This window comes from Chiroxiphia lanceolata, chromosome 12 (assembly GCF_009829145.1).
Source record: "Chiroxiphia lanceolata isolate bChiLan1 chromosome 12, bChiLan1.pri, whole genome shotgun sequence".
NCBI classification, from domain to species: Eukaryota; Metazoa; Chordata; class Aves; order Passeriformes; family Pipridae; genus Chiroxiphia; species Chiroxiphia lanceolata.
In genome coordinates this window covers 17,965,250-17,984,481 of record NC_045648.1, presented here as the reverse complement: position 1 = coordinate 17,984,481, position 19,232 = coordinate 17,965,250, and the positions used below count along the sequence as shown (strand labels likewise).

The 19,232-nt window shown below is 39.7% G+C and overlaps 1 protein-coding gene across 6 annotated transcripts in view; it reads right to left on the bottom strand.

Moving 5' to 3' along the window:
• Positions 1-19,232, bottom strand: part of PEAK1 (pseudopodium enriched atypical kinase 1) — a 112,729-nt gene that overhangs the window by 88,152 nt on the left and 5,345 nt on the right. Inside the window, exon 2 of one of the 6 annotated variants that reach the window (XM_032699684.1) lies at positions 18,078-18,221. The exons of 3 other annotated variants lie outside the window; for them this stretch is intronic. The gene's annotated coding sequence lies outside the window, so the exon portion shown is untranslated. Of the gene's footprint in view, positions 1-4,312; positions 4,435-17,521; positions 17,597-18,077; positions 18,222-19,232 lie in introns of those variants that run through there. 2 more of the 6 variants (XM_032699683.1, XM_032699685.1) reach the window with 2 other exon arrangements.

Sequence of the window (19,232 nt, the reverse complement as noted above, 5' to 3'; positions counted from 1 at the left end):
TCCCTCCCCTGGGCAATCCTGCCAAAGATCAGCTTGGAGCAATCAGGGGCCTGCATGTGCTGAGCCACAGCTCAGGACCTCTGGGAGGCCACTTGTAAACAGCTTCATGCTTCTAATATTACTTATTATTATATACAAGAGGTAACTCTAATTTCCTAGCATGTAATTGAATCTTTTTTTTTTTTTTTAAAGTTATTTCTGACCGTGGAAACACATTTAGAGAAACACTCCTCCAAAATTACAATAATTCTTGGGTAAAAACTCGAGTTGGGCATGGTATAACAGCATATTCTCAACAAATTCTAAGACTTGCTTCTTATAAACCACATGTCCATATTGGTATTCTAAGAAAATGAAGTTTGTTGCTACGTGTCCTCCCTTAACAACTGCCAACCAAATAAAAGGAGGGTTAGAACTACAAATATGTCTTAAAAATCTGCAAATTTTGAAAAAAAAGTAAATGTACTGTCTGGTAAAGCAGAAAGAACGAAGGCAGCTGAGGAAGGTTTGATGGAGTTCAAGTTCTGTCTTTGGCAGAGATGAAACGAGGAACCAAACGTAAAGTGTATTGGAAACTAAGCTCCCTCCTCTACTCAGAGAGGGTTAAAATCCCCATAAATCTCAGTTTCCCAAGAACTTGTTTTCTGCCCAAACTGAGAGGAGTAAAAGCTTATTTTCTAATAAATTAGATATTCCAGCTTTTTTCAGAGCTGTGCTTACCACGTTAAACAGTTCAAAGTTAACAGGGTCAACAAAATATATTTCAACTCTTCTGGAAAAAAAAAAGGAGGACTGAAGTGTAAGTAAAGTGTAAAGTAGCTCAGGAAAATCAGTGCACTTTTGTCAATCGTTTTGGTCATAAAACTGACACTTTCACTTCATTCTATCCACCTATTCCCAACATGAACAGACTTGCATTTCCCCTTAAATCTTAACTTTCCATCCCAACACTGAAAATTTTCCAGTGACCTCAAGTGCTTCCATTTCCCTGTAAGTCCCCAAAATAAAATCAACAGCATAAAAGCTCCATCTGAACAGATACCAGATCCATTACTGGAGAATGCATTGAATAACTGATCCATAACTATAAAATATTTATTTACATTTGATATGTGGCTATCAAACACCATGAAGTCAATTAGGCAGTCTGGTCCAACAGCACATTTCTTGCAAGAATTATTTCAGGATTTCATGAGAAGTTGGGGTATGTTTTGAATCACTGCAGTTTATTTAGAATATAATCAATCTGTAGAAGAATAATTGGTTAATTTACAGATCACGTAACTGAAAAATTCTCACCAAGTCAGCTCATTAATTCCTCCCTCTTACACATACAGAGTAAAAGTCACAAGAAAAAATGCTCATATTGTTTTAAATTGGTCACTTCAGTTTTGGGTTTGTGCTTTTTTCACTCTGAACAGAAAAACTGAAGTAATTTTCCTAGCCTGGCAACAGCTAGTCTCTTGAATACATGTTAATCGTTGGCTTTCAGTTTTGAAGGTCAGGTTTGAATAGTTCTCTGGACAAAATCCAAAACCAGCAGCTAGTTCCTAAAGAAACTCTTCTGGGGAGAAATTTTCCCCTTTTTTCCCCAGGCTCTCACAAAAAGGATGCAGTCCCTACATCTCACAAGGATGCAGAGACAGAATACCAGGAGGGTCATTTTTATTGTGGCTCTGAGTTTGGACTGAGTCATCAGGATAAGAGATTCACTGAGTCCACCTCCCATATTAGCCAAGCTGAATTGTTGGAAAATGACAATTTAGCACCTGGAGGGAGGTGGTAACTGAAGTTCTCAGCATATGGATAAAGGACAATCCATTTCTATTTATGCATATCTAACAACCAAGGAAGGGAAGGAAAAGAACAGCAAGTTACCAAAATACAACCACCGCTGCAACGCATTATATAAACAAATATTTACTATCATAGCCAATTTTATTTGTTAATATGTGAATATATTTGACACATCAGAATGAAATCACTAAATAATCCTGCCAAAGTGTTTTGGAGGCAAAGCTCCTTCTATGAAAACCTGGAAGTGGCAGACAGGCTTTTCATTCTGATTTTCATTAATAATGCAAACCCAGCAAGAACAACCATGGACTGCAACGAGTTACAACCTCACTTGTGAAAAATGAGCCATTCCAAGGACTACAAAGATAATCCAAGTTATCTGATGGACAGTGCAGCCTGTGAGAAAGACTGGTTTTGAAGACAGGAATTACACCTTGATAAGTTTTACATTTGTTTGTAGGCAGCAGAAGAGAACAAGTCAAAGGTACCCCAACAAGCAGGTCTTCTCAGTTTCTAAAAATCAACCAACCTTTTCTGTTAAATTTTTAATTCCACAAAGATGAAACTCCCAAAATTTTGAATTATTTTAAACTCCCAAAACCTAATGATTTTTCCAGAACTGCAGCACCACTTGCAATACACTCACAAGACAAAATTCTGCTCATTTTCCAGCATTAAAAAGCAGATGTTTTTCCTTGCATTAACAACACTTGATTATAAAATAAATGTAGCCTCTGTGCAACGAGAGCAGTGAACGTAATGGCTCCCTGAAGGCACAGCTTTGAGGTATGAGGGATATTAGTTCCAATTCTTTTTCAAGTGTCACAGAGAAGGATGACAGAAAGAAATAGCTCCCAGCCATCAGGCTCCTAATCCATCTAGTCTGGGGATGCCTTCACTCCAGATTTCCCCAATAAGCTCCACTGCAGCACAACCCTTCCCTGTCCTTACAACGTGCACGCTGCAATCTGTGTGGTCTAGTTAGAATAATTCAGGGAAAGCAGTTTGGATTTCCAATGGTTATTTTTTTAAAACCTGGGATAGCAAGAGAGGGTCATTTCATTTAAAGAACCCACAGGAATCTCATCGTATTTCAAATATTTTTATTTGTGTGTGTAAAGACAGACGTGTGTGCGGGATGTGGAGGGGAAACTTGGGGTTTGTATATTAGTTTACTTGGGCAGAGGAAGATTGCTGGTTTCCTACCAGTGTTTTTGCTAAATTGCTTTGCAAAACTGTCTATAGTATTGATTACCTGTTAAAATATTTAACTTGTGGAATTAATGAAGCAGAAATAACACATCAATGCAATCGATCAACAGCAAAAATTATCAAAAAGGGGAAGCAAACCTGTGTTGTTTGGGTGTGGGAGAAAAACAAATAATACCACCAGTAAATTTAAATAGAAGAGGTACGTTTACGGAAATACATATGCATTCAAGCACATAGGAGGGAGGAGGAAAAACAGGAAGAGGCTTAAATAAAGGGCAGAGGAATGAATAGAATGAAGGGTGATTGAGTAACACAACCCATGCAAAGAGGACCATCTTGGAGAGATCTGATCTAGCTACTAGAAATTCTTCTGCAAAGAACAGACAGCATTTACAACAGCACACAGGACTTAAAATTCAAAGCATGCTGCTTCACTAAGCCCAAGTCCTGCAAATAACTTTATTTTAACCACATCCTATAGGCTATGTTTAGCCTATAAATGTTTCATTGCATTTTTCAACAACCAACTACTGGCTACGCCTCCAACTTTTCTTTTAATTCAAATAAAAGCATCGGAAATGCAGACAAACAATCTGAGAGTATGGGTAATGAATATTTTCTTTTGTGACAAACTCAGCTTGGAACATTGTCATCTCCCCACCCAGCTCCTCCTGCTGCTACCCTTCTGCAGATCTGCTGCTCCACAGACAGCTCCCCACTCCAGGTTCTAAGCCCACAAGGTTTCCATGGCCTGCTTTCCAGTGCAGTCCTATGAACCTGTTTCCAGCACAAATGAGAGGGTAACAAATTTGGGACAAGCAGATGGAAAAAAAAAAAAAGCATGACCCAAGTCACCCTTGGTGATGCTGCCATCCCTCTGCACGGCCACGGGTTGAACTCGTGGGGTCAACAGAAACTCAGCTATAGAAGCACTCACCTCATTCCCAGTTTTTCTGGGAGCCACTTCTTGACAGAGATACTTGAGTACATGTGCTGGCTTATGCCAGATGTCTGCTAAAACACTACTCAAGAGTGTGAGGGTGCAGATCTGGGTAACAGCTAAAGAAAGACTGTCTGGGCACAGCCAGAACCCAGAGTGCCATTCCCTTCCCTTCTGGCCCCAAAGCACCTTCTGTTACCTTCTCATACACCTCAGTCCTGTGTTCACCTGACTCAGAGAAGCTCTTTCAGGGACAAAACCCAACACAAATCTTTAACAGAAGTTATGGTTAAGCAGAATTAACAGCTTACTGTTTTTCATTATGTTAAACATGGAGCTACTGCACAGATTCCTTCACCTTACCCTGGTCCTGGTGCCAGTGTGACTCCCTCCTTTGTGCTGGTTCTGATGTTTATAAGCCTCCTATCCGAGCCAACTTGAATTGCAAACCTAGTGCTAAAAAAGTGTCTTTTCTTCACTGGATTAACTTTCTGTTGCTTTAACAACTTGACTGCAGTTCAGTGGAGGGCCCACAGGTGCTGGTGTCACGGGAAGAAGCTGAAGCCTGCAGCTGGGGAGTGAAGGGAGGAAGAACTAAGCTATTATTTTTGGATTAATTTAGGTGCTGTTTCATGCTACAGCTGAGAGAAGGAAAGGAAATAAGATCTATAAAGAGAAAAGTACTGCTGCAGGGTAATTAAGACCTAGGAGTAAACATGCCAAATGGTGTTTGCCACATGACAACAAACAAATGTGAATCAGAATGTGAATCAGTGCTTGAGCAGAGGAGGGAATGTTTTCTCTACTATTCAGGAAGCACTTCAATTGTTTGGGAAAGGTGTGAGTCATTAACTCCCGCATGTAGCATGTACAAGTGAGACATCCAAAGCTATAAATACTTGACATACTTCAAGGGCTCTTTGGAATGGAAGAAATCTATATGCACTTTTTCAAACCTACAGAAGCGTGAAGCCATGCATCGTTTCACAGATTCTGATTTGTTGTGTTTAGGCTCTTCTGAATCGTGTTATCCAAGCATGACGAGCTATAACCTTGAAAGGACTCGTTTTCTTGCTTCTGATTCTTTGGATAGCTAAACAGCTATTTGGGATAAAAGATGAGAGGTGCACAGGAACTGACAGAATTCTGTTTTAATGCAATGCTTTGGTATGTCTGAATTGGTAGCTTATCAGAGCCATTAAGTGAAATTACCTTTCTGATGGCAACCAAGAATCTCATGGCAACAGTTGCATGTCATAAAAACAATCCTCCTCCTCCTCTTTGATTTCGTGTCTGCTTGCAGGAGCTCAGCATCAAGGCAGTAAGAAAATTTTACTGCCATCTTGCAACATTGATTTTTATGGATCCTTCAGACTGTAACACACTGAAGCTCTTCTTAATCTGTTTCTGACTCCTGACATGATTTACTCCTTTTAGACACAGGCAAAAGGTTGGTCAGACTTCAGGGGGGGGTTCATTCCCACCACAGTATCACAGAACACCAGTGTATCAGGATTATCAAACCCTAGATTTAGCCAGTCTGGCTCCCTAACAGAAAATGTTACTGTAATAATCAAAGTATAGATCTCGTTCCTTCAGCTTTAAAATTTTTCCTATGAAAGTCATCAAGTTGAGATGGTATTAAACGCCTACACAATCCTTCTGGAGAAAAATATGTTTTCTCCACATGATGTGTTCTTCAAAACGATTCTCACGTTGCCTTCTACCTTGGATAAAAGAAGTTCCAGAGAATATTGATGGACTATACATAATGACACTACAAGAGCCTTCCAGAAGGGAATCATAAAATAACCCAAGAGTCCTGGGAGTAAATGTTAACCCAGCTCAAGGGAGTAAATACACATTGCTGTGACTGACAAAATCCTGGGAAAACGGATTGCACAACAGGAAGAGGCTAAAACAGGGCTCAAAGAGCTTGGACACACACAAGAGTCATCTGACCACAAATCTCTGAACAGAAATACACAAGAGGAACACAGAAAGTATGCTTGGCTTTGTGGTAAGCATATGGAAGGCGTGATTTCGCAGTATCACAAATATTTAATTACACTTTTATATAATTAGAGATATCCGCTCAATTCAAATTTATTTAAAAATTCCCATTTAAAAAAAACTCTTGAGAATTATACCTCTATTTCCCTTAATTTAATAAAAAGCTATGAAAAAAATTTATTAAGAACTTATTTCCTCCCACACACGTCTATTTAAGTTATTTTGTCCCCACAGATATCGACCAGCCAAGGCTACACGAAGTGATCTGCAAAACCTTATTCCTTTGATGAAGAGTTTTTGGAACGTAAAAGCCTGATTGGCCAGGCTATGGTTGCAATTGAAACATTGCAGTCCACATTTAACAAGTGCTACATCACACACAGCTTCGTTATGGTTGGGAAACCACTGTGGTATGAGGTGATATCCCTTCCTTTGCCAGCAAGTTCCAAGTTTTATTAAATTTTGTCACTTCGGTTTTTGCACACTTGATATCAGCCCTTCAACAAAGTGAGCAACTTTCAGTACATTCAATAAAAAAAAAGACTGTTTTGAAAACCTACAAGTGAAACAAATATTCCTACTTATTGTTCCAGAGCAAGTAAACCAAGAAACACCAAGGGGCTCATCATCGAAAGGTTCTGCAGTGTGATAGCCCAGAACCTCACAACTACAGCTGCATTATTCTATTGGTGCATCTGTACAGAGTCACCGGGGCAATGCTGACCGTTTATGTACTCAAAGACATCTAAAGAAAATTTAATTAGCTCGTGCTCTGCCACTTGTGCTTCTTATCTCTCCCATCACCCCAGGAAGCAGAAGCAAATTGCTGCTGCACTAAGGCCTGATGCAGTCACCTTTGTGCACCTATCTGAAGCACAGTGAGGCTTAAGGAGCTGCTGCTGTTAAGTCATGAGCTAAATTTGCAGCACGTTTCCTACAGCGGTTCTCTAACACAGCAGCAATAAGAAAAACATTAGTTTGTCTCACTTTCAAGCAGTCTAAGGTAGCAGTAGGGCTTTTCAGACTGGAATCACAAATCACTTAGCACTGTGCAATTTAAGAAGGATCTAGAGGCTGCAGGTTTTCCATAGCAGGGCCCCATCAGGCTGTGGAGCCAGCCAGCAATCTGCCAGGATCTCCCCAAACACGTGTTCTTGGACCGAAACCCACAGCGTGGAAAAGCTAAATATGCAAAGAAAGAGACATGCATGTATAAACACATCGAAATGTTTAAGGGAAATATCTCTTAAAAGTGTCATTCAAATGATGGCAACATATTAAAGGGATTCTTCTCAACCAACTGCAGAAGCCCCTTGTGGGTTCATTCAGCAGAGGTGCTGCCAAACACGGGGCACAGCCCAGCTGGTCACTCAGCCCAACAACTGCTGTCCTACAGAAGCAAGTTGACTGATTTTCCCACTGCATCCACATATTCTTTTCTTACATAACCAGTCATCTGAAGAATGGGGAAAAAAACCACCTCACTTGTGAGTGGGCTGAAGGTACCAGTCAAGAATAAAAACTTGCTCTTGTCAGATGAGTGATTTATCAAGCTACTGTCTCTCAGCAGGAATAGGGTGAATGACTGTACAAGCTCATTTCAGTGCACAGTAAAGCAAGTTAGATTTCAGATGTTTAAATCCCTAAGTAAAGTAATCTGCTTCACTGTGTGCTGAATTCAGCTAAGAGGTATTGCAGCTCCGTTCTGCACCTTGGATGCAGGGCAGTAACCTGGAGCTGAGGGATGACTGACAGGTAAGGGACAACGTCCCTTTCATGGATTCCAACTGGATACAGAAAGAATTTATCAGTCTGTGTTAACAGAGTTGAACAGAATTGAAGGAACGTTGCTGGCAGGTCTAAGAACTTCATAAGTATCTGAATTAAAAACAAAAATATAAAGGTATTAAATATTCTGAAACAAAATTTTAATTAACCAAATGATTTTTTTTTTTTGGTAGTAAATGACCTAAGTTTTATAAATAGCAGTGGCAATGAGACACACACAATGGTCAGTAACAGTCATCCACAAGAAATATTTTGTGAATACATCAGTGCTCCAGGCTCTCATTTGCTTTGCACCATTCCATTTTCTCTTTGATGTCAGCAACTTATTCATCTTATTAGTTCAAGCTTTATCTTTTGATCAAACTTCTGTAATACATAAGTTGGAAACGAGTTTCTTCGAGGGACAAGAGCTGTCAAACAGTAACCCATATCAGATCAACCCCAGCAAAGTGGTAACAGCTCAGGACAAGTCGGAGCCAAAGTTGGAATTTTAGAGCATACGTGCAAGTTATTATTTTCTAAAAACCACAGTGTTGACATTACAAGGGAGGAAAAGAGAGGAAAGATCGTATCTCCTGAGTCCTTGATCAAATTACTTCATAATTCACCCACTAACCCTATCCCCTGGTTCCCATAACAGACAACAATCTGAGACAGAACAAGCCTGCGGATTTTAGAGCATTAAGGGAGAAAAGGGAACAAACTACAGTGTTGCAACTAAATCTCTAGAGGATGTAGAAGCATTCAGAGGTATTTTAAATAACAGAATAATTTTATGGAATCTTGAGGGGCAACTCAAAATTATCCACAGTCTACGTGCAAGACAGAAAAACCAGGATCACAGAACTATATAGTGACTGCAATTTCCTATGGTTTCTCTCAGCAAACTTTTTTCAAAGTAATTGTCAAAGATATTAGATTCCAGTATTTCGAAGATGGTATCTGCTAGTTCTTAATTTATCCTAGCCTCTCATCTTTGAAGCAATTCAGCTTCTGTCTCAGTGCCTAATTTCCATTTTACACATCCTATAATTGTGTTTGTCCTTTTGTCCTTTAAAGTTGACTTCTAAAAGATTCCCATCATTAACAGATCTACAAAGAACAAACAACTTGCTCCCCTTCTGGGTCCCTTGGTTGAGATCTAATTATTAAAGTTATAATTATTTTTTTCTCATATATTTTAATAACTTGGAAATTGCTTTAAATTTCTCTTTCAAGCTGTGGGCTTGGACACTTCTTTCTTGTGGAAGGGATGCAGAGGTTTCAGATGCTTAACCTTTAAACTAACTTGTTGCATGAGTTACTGTTCACCTTCTATCAAGTCCTGGTTATTTTTTATCATATTTAAATTCTTACAGTTTCCCTTTGCACACTTAGGAACTACTCTCAGCCCAGAAATCCTATGCAGGGTTCCTAGAATTCCTTATTAACATTTTGAAACACTTCAGCCCATCTATCTTGTCTCTCCTTTCTTCAATATCTATTTCCTTAATGGATAAAGCATGAACTTTATCTTCTCAGAATATGGAAATGCTATGGACTTTTTAACATGTAAAACTAAGAGCTGGCAATCCCCCTTCCAAGACTAGAAAAACACGAAAAATAACTCACAACACTGAGCTATGCCTATTTCATGATACAGACTCTTTTCTATAGAGGAAAGTATAAATAGTGTCCACAGCTGTGCAATTTATCCTTAGCCATTAAATGTCTCCACAGTCTTACAATTTCTAAAAGTGTCTGCACTGCCTACAAATGAGCTGCATTAATATAAACAGTGCATGAATGCCCAGAGAGGCTATTAAACAAAAGCCCTAAGAACAGACCTTAACTAAAAAGTGACACCTTCGGATTTAAAAAAATAAGAGCTCGTAACTATTTCACAGTTGATCAATTTGCCAAGAACCCTTTCCAATGTTTTGATCCCTCAATCTTGAATTCTTGGTTTAGATGCCTGGAGGGAAAACAAGAGCTTGTTTGAAAAGCAAGGAGCCAACCATCCCCTCTGCACTGTGCTCATGGACTGGAGGCACTGAGCATCCCACCTTCCAGAGTCATCTGGTTTGACCAAAACACCCACCACCCTCCTGACAGGAGAGATGATGAAATAACCTGCAAAGACTGACAGGAGAGACGATGAAATAACCTGCAAAGACTGACAGATCAAAACAAGGCATCAGCCCCACAGGTAGGCACAGGGATACAACTCAACTTGGGTTCATTGGCTCAAGTCCTAAATAAACAAGTTCATCGTACACATTATACAGTTAAAAACCCAGTACTGCTCACTTACAGCACTCTGCAGAGGCATAAGTGAGACTAAAATAAGCTGCACACTGTATCTTATCTCCATTTTAAGAATGAGCAAGTTTCTTAACCTCTTTGTCTCAGTTTCCAAGGCTACAAGTGAGGCATGACAAAGGCAGGAAGAAAACTCATATTTTTGGCTCTCAGTTTTTTCTTTTTTTTTGCTGTTCAGTCATCTTATCTTCCTAAACTCTGGGATTTAGTTATTTAAGCATAGATATTATCCTATGTTCAGCCTGGTTTTTTGGCGATTCTAATCGGCTTTTCTTTTTGCAAATGTGACCAATTGTCTGGTGATTAAATTTGATCATTTCTTGCCTACGTGCACTTGGAAACAATCAAGGAAACAATACCCTAACGAGTACTAGCTGAGGAAAGGACACATTTCTATAAAATAAAGTTAAACCAAACAATTTTTAAAGGTATGCAAATGACGTGAGAGAAGACAGGAAACCACATTTAAAGTGCAAATCAAAGCCATTGTTTTGTAAAATTTCTGGATAAGCTTTGAAAAACGGGGCTTTTTCTACTTTTCTCCCGCAGATTTTCTTTGTTCACTACAAAAGTAAAAACAAAGCAACAGGAAAATGATGTTCCTCCTCCGCAGAGAAGTAACGAAGTCTCCTCCCCCTTCCAAAGGGGATCGCAGTTTGCCAGCTTGGGCAGCCGCTGCAGCATTTAAAATAGAAACGAATCCCAAAATGCGATTTGGCAAAAGAACCGCTGAAATATTCAGTGAGCCTGTTTCCCCCTCTTTTCCGCTTCCTTTCTGCCGCTCTGATAATATCCAGAGATGCTTCCAGGGCACCTCGGGGATGAAAGGCACCCCCCGAGAGGACACCCGGCCAAAGAGCCCCGTGAACTTTAACACACATGCAGCACATGGATCAGACAGAGCAGCTTTGTGCAGAGAGGGCTCCTTGTATGGCCACGTCCCAGACCCGCTGGGACACTTCCAACAGCTGCTCTTATTCTTCCACACAGCTTGAGTTTTTTGCGGGAGGCATCCTGCGTGTGCCCCCCGAGGCCCGGGAGCATCAGCTCGTCCGGCGCCGGGAAAAGCCGACGCTTCCCAAGTTTGTGACAGGTTCCCGCAATTTTTCGGCCCCCGTGGAGAGAACTTTTCGTAACGCTAAGTCTTCACCTACAGGGAAGTGAATCCTGCAAGCCAGAACACACTATCTTACGGATATTTCAGGCCACGCTGAAATACGTGAAAAGTGCAAAATAGGAGAGATGGCTCAGAGATATCAACTCTGTGCAGGGATATCTGAATACACGGCCAGACTGAAGCACGATAGCTGGAGTCAGTGTGCAAGAAACTCCACCCAAAACAACTGTCTTTGAAAAAAAAAAAAGTATTTAATATGAAACACAACTGGATACTGGGTGGGAAAAATAAACCACTTGTCACAGATGTTTGAAGCAACAACAGAAAGCATGTTTTACTAACAGAGGTAAAAAGCTGGATATGAAAAAAACATGACAGTTCAGCTTTAAAGAACTGTTTTCAACAAGAGGAGCAGATTGTGTGGCAGGTATAACCACTGCTTCATTGGACTTATATCTTTAACACCACTGACTTTTCCCTAGGAAGTGTTGTATATAAATTAATCCAGCTTATTCACTCACAGAATAAAAGATGTTAAGTATTTCTGAACCCACAAAATATGAGCTTTAACAAGCAACTAGCCAGCCAGGAGACTGATTCATTCAGTAGCTTCAGTTTGAAAGATGGGCAAAATGTCTTCAATATATTTATGCAATAGCACCACACTACCAACACAATCACGTTCAGGATCTTGCAACACACCTCCAGAAAACGTCAGGACCAAAACTCTCTCATTCCAAGAGCAGAGAAACTTTCCAAGCATCAACATTTTGTCTTCTGTATGTTTTAAGCTTTAGAACTTTTATAATCTCATCCCGAGGCTGACACTTTGTCAGCAGTGAAACTGTTCAAAGGCAGCAGCAGGAGGACTGAAAGATTGATTTCACACATCATTGGTGTAGGCACTGTTTGTAAACTGCTGACCCCAAACCACCGGGAATTGCGAGGGCCTTGCAGATCGAATGGAGACTTCCAGCTTGCAAGACAATTTAAATTGATTTGAAACCCCAGGTTAGCCTGTCAGTTTTTCCTAAAAAACACTCAACTTTTAAAGGAGTTCGTTCTAAAAGAGTCATATTAGCCCACACAAGCAAATCAGCACATTGTTCTGATTTCCCCTCCCTCAAAATGCATCGTGTCCTCACTACAGTGCTACTGCACAAATAACTCAGGGCTTGCCAGAAGCTACCACCAAGCTCTAATTACAGCAGTCCTATTCTGTATATTCCTCAATCAAACAAGAACTAAATCAGCCTGCTAAAAAACCAGGCTTCAAAGTCTCCAGTGCAGATTAAGAAATAAATCTCTGCAATGAAGTATCGGCCAGCTCAGCCTGCTTCAGAACCTCAGTGCAGAAAGAGCCTCATTTCCTCGCTTAAAGATAAGGCTGTGATAAGACTGCTGTGCAAAAGAAAGGACAAAAAGCACCAATTAATTGTACCAAGTTATTTTAAGGAAGATCATTGCTGTTAAATGTTTCAGGCAACTTACTGGTATTTCCACATTGCCTTTTTGGCTTGCTCTTTTCAACTGATCCAGCTCCATGAGTTAGAATGCTTGCACTGTCAAATTTCTTGTCATTTTGGTGAGAAGACTATGCCCTATTTTAGATTTCAGTATATTTTACACAAGAGTTAAAAAAATTATGGGTGCACATCATTCTGCCAATCATTCTCATCTTACCAAGCTTTTGTCATGACCTGACAATACCAAAGGACTCAAAGGCATTTTACTGTTTTACAGACAGATTGCTTGATCCCTTGTCCCAGATGATGGAAAATGTGGTCTTGAGGTCAACAATAAAACTTGTAAAAATGGTGTTTCCTTACTTTAAAAGTATTTTTTCAGTCTCTGACTTGCAGTATAAAGCCATGCTCTAAAAATAGCACAAATCTATTTTAATCTAGGTGCTCTTCCCCTATCTAAAAATTTAAATTTCTTATTAAAACTATCTGAAAAACTGAGCAACAAACTAAGCATTATCCCAGTTTCCAAGTTTTTTCCTGTTTCTGAACCACACAGAAATTAATTCCAAAGATTACTCCCAAATCCCATGCTAACTTTAAGTGTTCAGCCACGAGAAAAGTAAATACTCATCAGCAGGTTTGACCCCAAGCTTCTGATATGCAAGGCAGCCCTTCCAGCTCACAGGGAGAAATATTTAACTAGCAAAATGTACAGTTGCTCTGAACTGACTGTAACACATGACCTGGCATGTGCTTTGACAGCAAGTCATTCAAGAGAGATGACAATACAACAGAGTTACAAAACCAAAACACAGCAGTGCCAGGAGAAGCCTTTAGAAACACAATTTGTGATGTAAAGCCATAAATCTTTAACATTCGAACTAAAGACTGGAAGGTTTTAGAAGCAGCAGCCTAACTCAGCCTAACTGCTGAGGTTAAAAGACATACCCATAATGTATTATGGCAACTAAATAAATATTTACCATGGCTGTTTTCAGAAGGCTGGGTTAGCAAAGTGAGTAAGACCATGAGAGTGTTCTGGATCCTCTTTTAAACACTGGAATAATTGACTTCAGGCAAGGCAAGCTTTTAGATCTCTTATTTGTAAAATCAGTAAAATTATGGAGTTCTGGGTTTTGATAGGAGTGGAGTTAAAAAGCCATTTCGCTCCACTGCTTATCTGCTTCCAACACACAGGCAACAGGGATGCTCATTAAATGTCTCCTCAACCAGCACCTTAAAGCAAAAAAAACTTCAGCAAACCCAAGTCCCAGCAAAATTTCTGGAAAGGGGCATTTCAGTCACTCTCCCCACAGTGAAATGCTGGGTCCCTGTGCTGCTGTGAGGAGGTTTTAAATCACCACTACCTTCTACTGCACTACTCTGCAGATATAAGTGGACTCTTCCCAAAATATGAATATAGTTGGAGATTCAACACTACTTCCTAAAACAGCATTAATAGCCACTTGAAACAAATATATCTCCAAGATATACATATACACATAAATTTGAGCTCAGACACACATAATTCTCAGTATGAAAATAGAAAATGTCTCTTCTTTGAATGAAAGTTTGTAGAATATATTTTTTTCCCCAATAATACAAAAAAAAAAGTTGATTTTGGGATATAAATATTTTCTTAACCTGTGGATTTCACAGCAACACAGTGCAGAATAATCATTTTTGTCCAAATCTTCATGGCCAAAGATAATTACAATCACTCTTCTTGAGCTATTGACTGAAATGATATAGCTCAACTTTCACAAGTACTAGAATGGATCTGTCAGTATTTTCTATGAAACTATAAACACATTAATACATGTAAGATATGAACCAGCAGAAGTAGCTGCATGGAAATGCCAGAACAGACTGACTAGTCTGCAGAGCCAAACAACAAAATCAGCCACAGCACCTAAAATTATTTCCCCAAGTATATTTTTTTCCCTCCACTCAAAAGACATTCTCTTTTCCAAGTATCTGCCTTTTTGCCAGATTCCAAAGAAGGCCCTTCAGCCCCAAGTCTGCTTTGTCCACCAGCCTCTAATTATGAAGAGAAAGAAGAAATAATGCAGAGAAAATGAGTAACTTGAGCAAAATTTCCAAAACCTAACGGCTTCCACAGTTTGTGCCAATATTTCCTCGGGAAGTTATAACTTTATACAGAGAAAAATCTAATGATTTTGAATTCTGTAAGCACTGAAGAAAATTTAAGCCTCCCATACCAACTGTAGGGGCCTATTGGTCTTACAGAGCAAGAAAACAGGAAAATATATCTGTTTTTACATGGCTACAAGCAGTAAATACTTTAGCAAAGCCAAAACAAAACCTTGAGGTCATGCTCAAAACTTTAAAAAACTTCAGTGTTATGTAACAAAAAGCACAAAACTCAAGAGAATTGTTCATCTGAAAAATATGAAAAAAAAAAAAAAACCCTTTCCAAACAACATATTTATTCCAACACATCTTAAAGAGGCTGAAGAGACCAGGTCCCCTCTATCTGCACAATGTGCACAGCTTTTCCAAAAGGAAATGCTTATCACAGGCCCCTGGGAAACAGTGCAGACACAGCAGGGTCACACCAATTAGCAAAGCAGCATCCAGAGAGACAAGTCATCTTCATCACAAGAAGCCTTCATTTTTCTCTCTCATGGAAAACATAAAGAATGCAGACCTATATTTCAATATTTTTTTCCTTATCCAATGGCCAGATTTCTGATTTTTCAGGTGCTGTGCAATTAACTTCAAGAACCATATCCCTTTTGCTCTCTGTATATTCTGGTTTTACATGGCACTGTTATGTGCACTCAAGGACATGGAAGTGATGAGTTCATGTGGTGCATAGAGTGTGTTCCTTACCAGTCTGAGAAAAGCACCTCAGGAAGACATGATTGTCCATTCTCCTGCTTTTTTTAAGCTCTCAAAATACAAACTGAGTTTAGTTCATCTCTCAAATTAATGAACAGAGTTTCTTTTTTGTGGTGTGACAGCCCTCCCATCTAAACTAGATCATAAAACCACTGCCAAGAAAAAAAAACCAAGTGTGTTCAAGAAAAACTGTTTATAGGTAGAGACTGATGACTGCAAAAGCACCTCTGAGACAGCAAGTCCTGTACTGATGAGTCCCAGGAAGGATCCAGGACCTGCTCAGGCTTTTAGCTGTCCCCTGGATAGAATTTTTCAGAACTCTTGGAACAGATTATGCAGGAAGGGCAAATATTTTACTGGGCATCATCCAGTGAATATTTATCTATCTGATACACATTTACCTTCCCTGCAGAACAGTTACCCCAGCAACTTCTGGAGGAAGCCATGGGAAAACAGTGATGGAAAGGAAACCATGACCCATGTGGCAAAACCAATTCAAAGTAGTTGGAATCTGCAGATCTAAAATACCCAAGTCACACACACATAAACTGGTAGGAAAAAGCCAAAAACTACAAAACCCCCCATTTTGCCTTATGTTCACAAAAGGAAAGAAACACAGCTTTTAAACTATAACCATAACTGTTCCCATATCCCTTGAATACAAGCCTGAATGCATAAGTGTCTTGCTTATTACAAGCAAGAAAGACCCAAGAAGCCACATCCACCTGCTGTAGAGAGACTGATGTTGATAAGAGATGGCTCCTCTACAGTGTATACACTAATGACAGTGCTATCCTTTTTGGGAAAGCAGAGCTTTCATTTGTTTAGAAACTGATACTGATTTTCAATTATTTCACTTGTTCAGTAATTTTTTAACCACAGCTCAGCTATTTGCATCCAGCACAATCACAGCAACTATGAACCAATACTGGCTGCTTATTTTTCCAGTATATTTTCAATCTTTTATTGAGATTACTTGATGGAAAAAGTACATCAACTCTTTTCGTCAGCACAACAAAAAAAATGTTCAGTGAATTATCCAGGCAACACAGTTGCAGGGACTATTGGCTGAACTTATAACCCCTAAGTCAGCAGGGGGGCTTACCACTGAAGACAATATTCATTATATGGACTAATATTTCCTCCTGCATCCTATAGATTTCATTTTGTTTGGCTCTTTAACAACTTTTTCATGAAAGCACCCCAAGTCAGCTTTCTGTGCAGACAGAACAACACTTAATATGCAAAGAACTGCAGGCACTGAACTCCAAGGAAAAAACCCAATTATGCAACATTTGATATCTTAAATCTAATTCCCACTGATTTAAATGCTGTTGCTTTGGTATATCACCTGTTTACTGTTTTTTTCCCCTAAGAATTATTAGTGTATGCATGAACCTTCCATCAGGTGCCCTGGCAGTTGTGTAGTAATGTTTTAGAAAACACTATGAATTCCACAGCCTTTTCCATGATCCCCTCTGGGGAGGTTGAGCAGGACCCCCCCCCGCCTTGATAATCCATGCTGGTTATCTTTTTCAACATGTTTCTATACAACACTGTTTCTCACTCGGCAAATTTGGCTTCAAAAGGTCTGTGTGTTGCTATCTCCATTGTTCAGGAATAGCTCTGTTGATTTACACTGATAAACAAAGATAATGTACAACCATAAGCAATGAAGTCAATCTGCAAAGGACAGAGCAGGAAAAAAGCCTGCAATTTTATCACCATTATGTACTACAAAGAAAAATTACAGCCTTGAGGGGAAAAAAAAAGGTGGGGAGTGAGAACTGGATGCCTTTTTTTTGATGAACCACCTCTTGCTATTTCCAACACCATGCAATCCAGTATTATTTGCAGTAGTGTATTTAAAGAATGTATTTGCTGAACCCTGCTGAGTGGCAATTCCCATCAGAAAGGGACCTGATTCAGCTTCTCCCTTTGCAAGCAACAAACAATCAGACACTTTCACATTCCAACAAGCAGAACAACAGAGATAATTATGCAGAACACAGGAGAACTCACCACGACTAAAGCTCCAGTGCAGCTGAGGAATCTCCATCTAAACCACTCTGCAATCTCACCTTAAACCTGCAAAGCTGTCGCAGGAGGTTTTTCATGGCAACTGTTACTAACAGTGTCTCTCTTATCAACTGCTAAAAAAAGGTACTTTATATACCAGAGTGCAACACTCCTCTGATGTAGCAGTTACTGAACAACTGGCCTAAAAGAACCACCTTTGGAAGAGATCTGCTTTTGCTCTAAGAAGATAAGTGGGTTAACTTGTAAGGGACCGTGAACCAGCACCCTGCCTGCCAACAGGTTCCTGGAGTGAGATGCCAATTGGGATATGGCAGCTGGAACTGATACAGCTCACAGGGTAAATGAAATACATGTTAAGCTCTGAGCTCTGCCTGTACTGATGTTTTTTCTCACAGGGATGCTGCCCTTGCTGCACAAGGAATACTTACAAGGCAAAATTCACAGGCACAGGAGTATGTGGAGCTTCAGCAAGCTTTGTCCTAACACGCCTCCGTTTTCTGCACTTCCCAAGCCATCCTTTCTAGCCAAAAACACTGACCTTTAAACATGGATCTGTCTCAGGTTAAGGCCTGCAATAACACTTCCAAAATTTGGTTGTTGTAGTTGAAAGGTATGTTTATGGACACCTTCATTAGCAGTAGAGCAGGTTTGAGCCTTCCTTCCTTGCAGGTTGGTTTCCTCCCTTGGTAGTTTAAATTAAAAAAAAAAATAAAAAAATCACAGCATGAAAACACAATTTCATGTATATAAAGCTTTAGAATAGTCAACATTTATGGCTGGGATGTATGTTTAACAGCAAGTTCAGTGAACTGTTCCACTGACTACAACCAACAGCAAACTGTTGCACAATCACAGCCTGTGTCACTGATGATACAGAGATCTTTCATGTGCCCCTCACTCCCTACATCCTTACTGTGAGCTGTCTCCCTGCTTCTAAAAACTGAGAATGTCTACAGTTTACAGTACCAAAGTCATTAAATAAACTGTCCTCTCCAAAGATCATTCCAAATGGCAGGAGTCACACTCCTTAACCATATAGTTACAGACTCAAAAGTCTGAGACTGGCCAATATTGTGCAACCTGTTTTTAAGCAAAACCACCCAATCTAGACGAGGGAGGCAGAGCAGGACAATTAGCAAGGCTCAAAGCAAATGGAAAAACAATTACACAACATGAGTTACTCCCCCATGGAAAACTCCTATACTAATATTTATTCTCTCTCAGCTGGTATATATTTGCATTTAACTTCAAAGTTTATTAAAGCTATGTTGATGTAATTGTGAACCTTTACAGAGGGAATCAGTGATTTTAATGGGGTTCCAAACAGGCTCAGGGGTCACTCTGCAGAAGACTATTAGGAGATAAAACAAGGTAGAGAGAAAGGCAGTACTTGCTTGAAATAAAAAAGAAGGTGCTTAAAGACTTAAGAGTTACCCAAGGACAGTTTCAGCTCAAGAACTATGGTAATTTTGAGTGTCTCTATTACCTTCAGACATGCATGTTTCTGAATTTACTGGCTGATTTGGGGGAAGATCACATATTTTTAAAACCGTTCTTCCTTCCTCTTGCTGCATTAGAAAAGTCCACAGAAAGGACATCAACAAGCATAAAAGCAAAACAATGACAGTAAGAGGCAACTTGGCAGCAAGAGCATCTGTGATATACACAGAGACTTACCAAGAGGGAATAGATG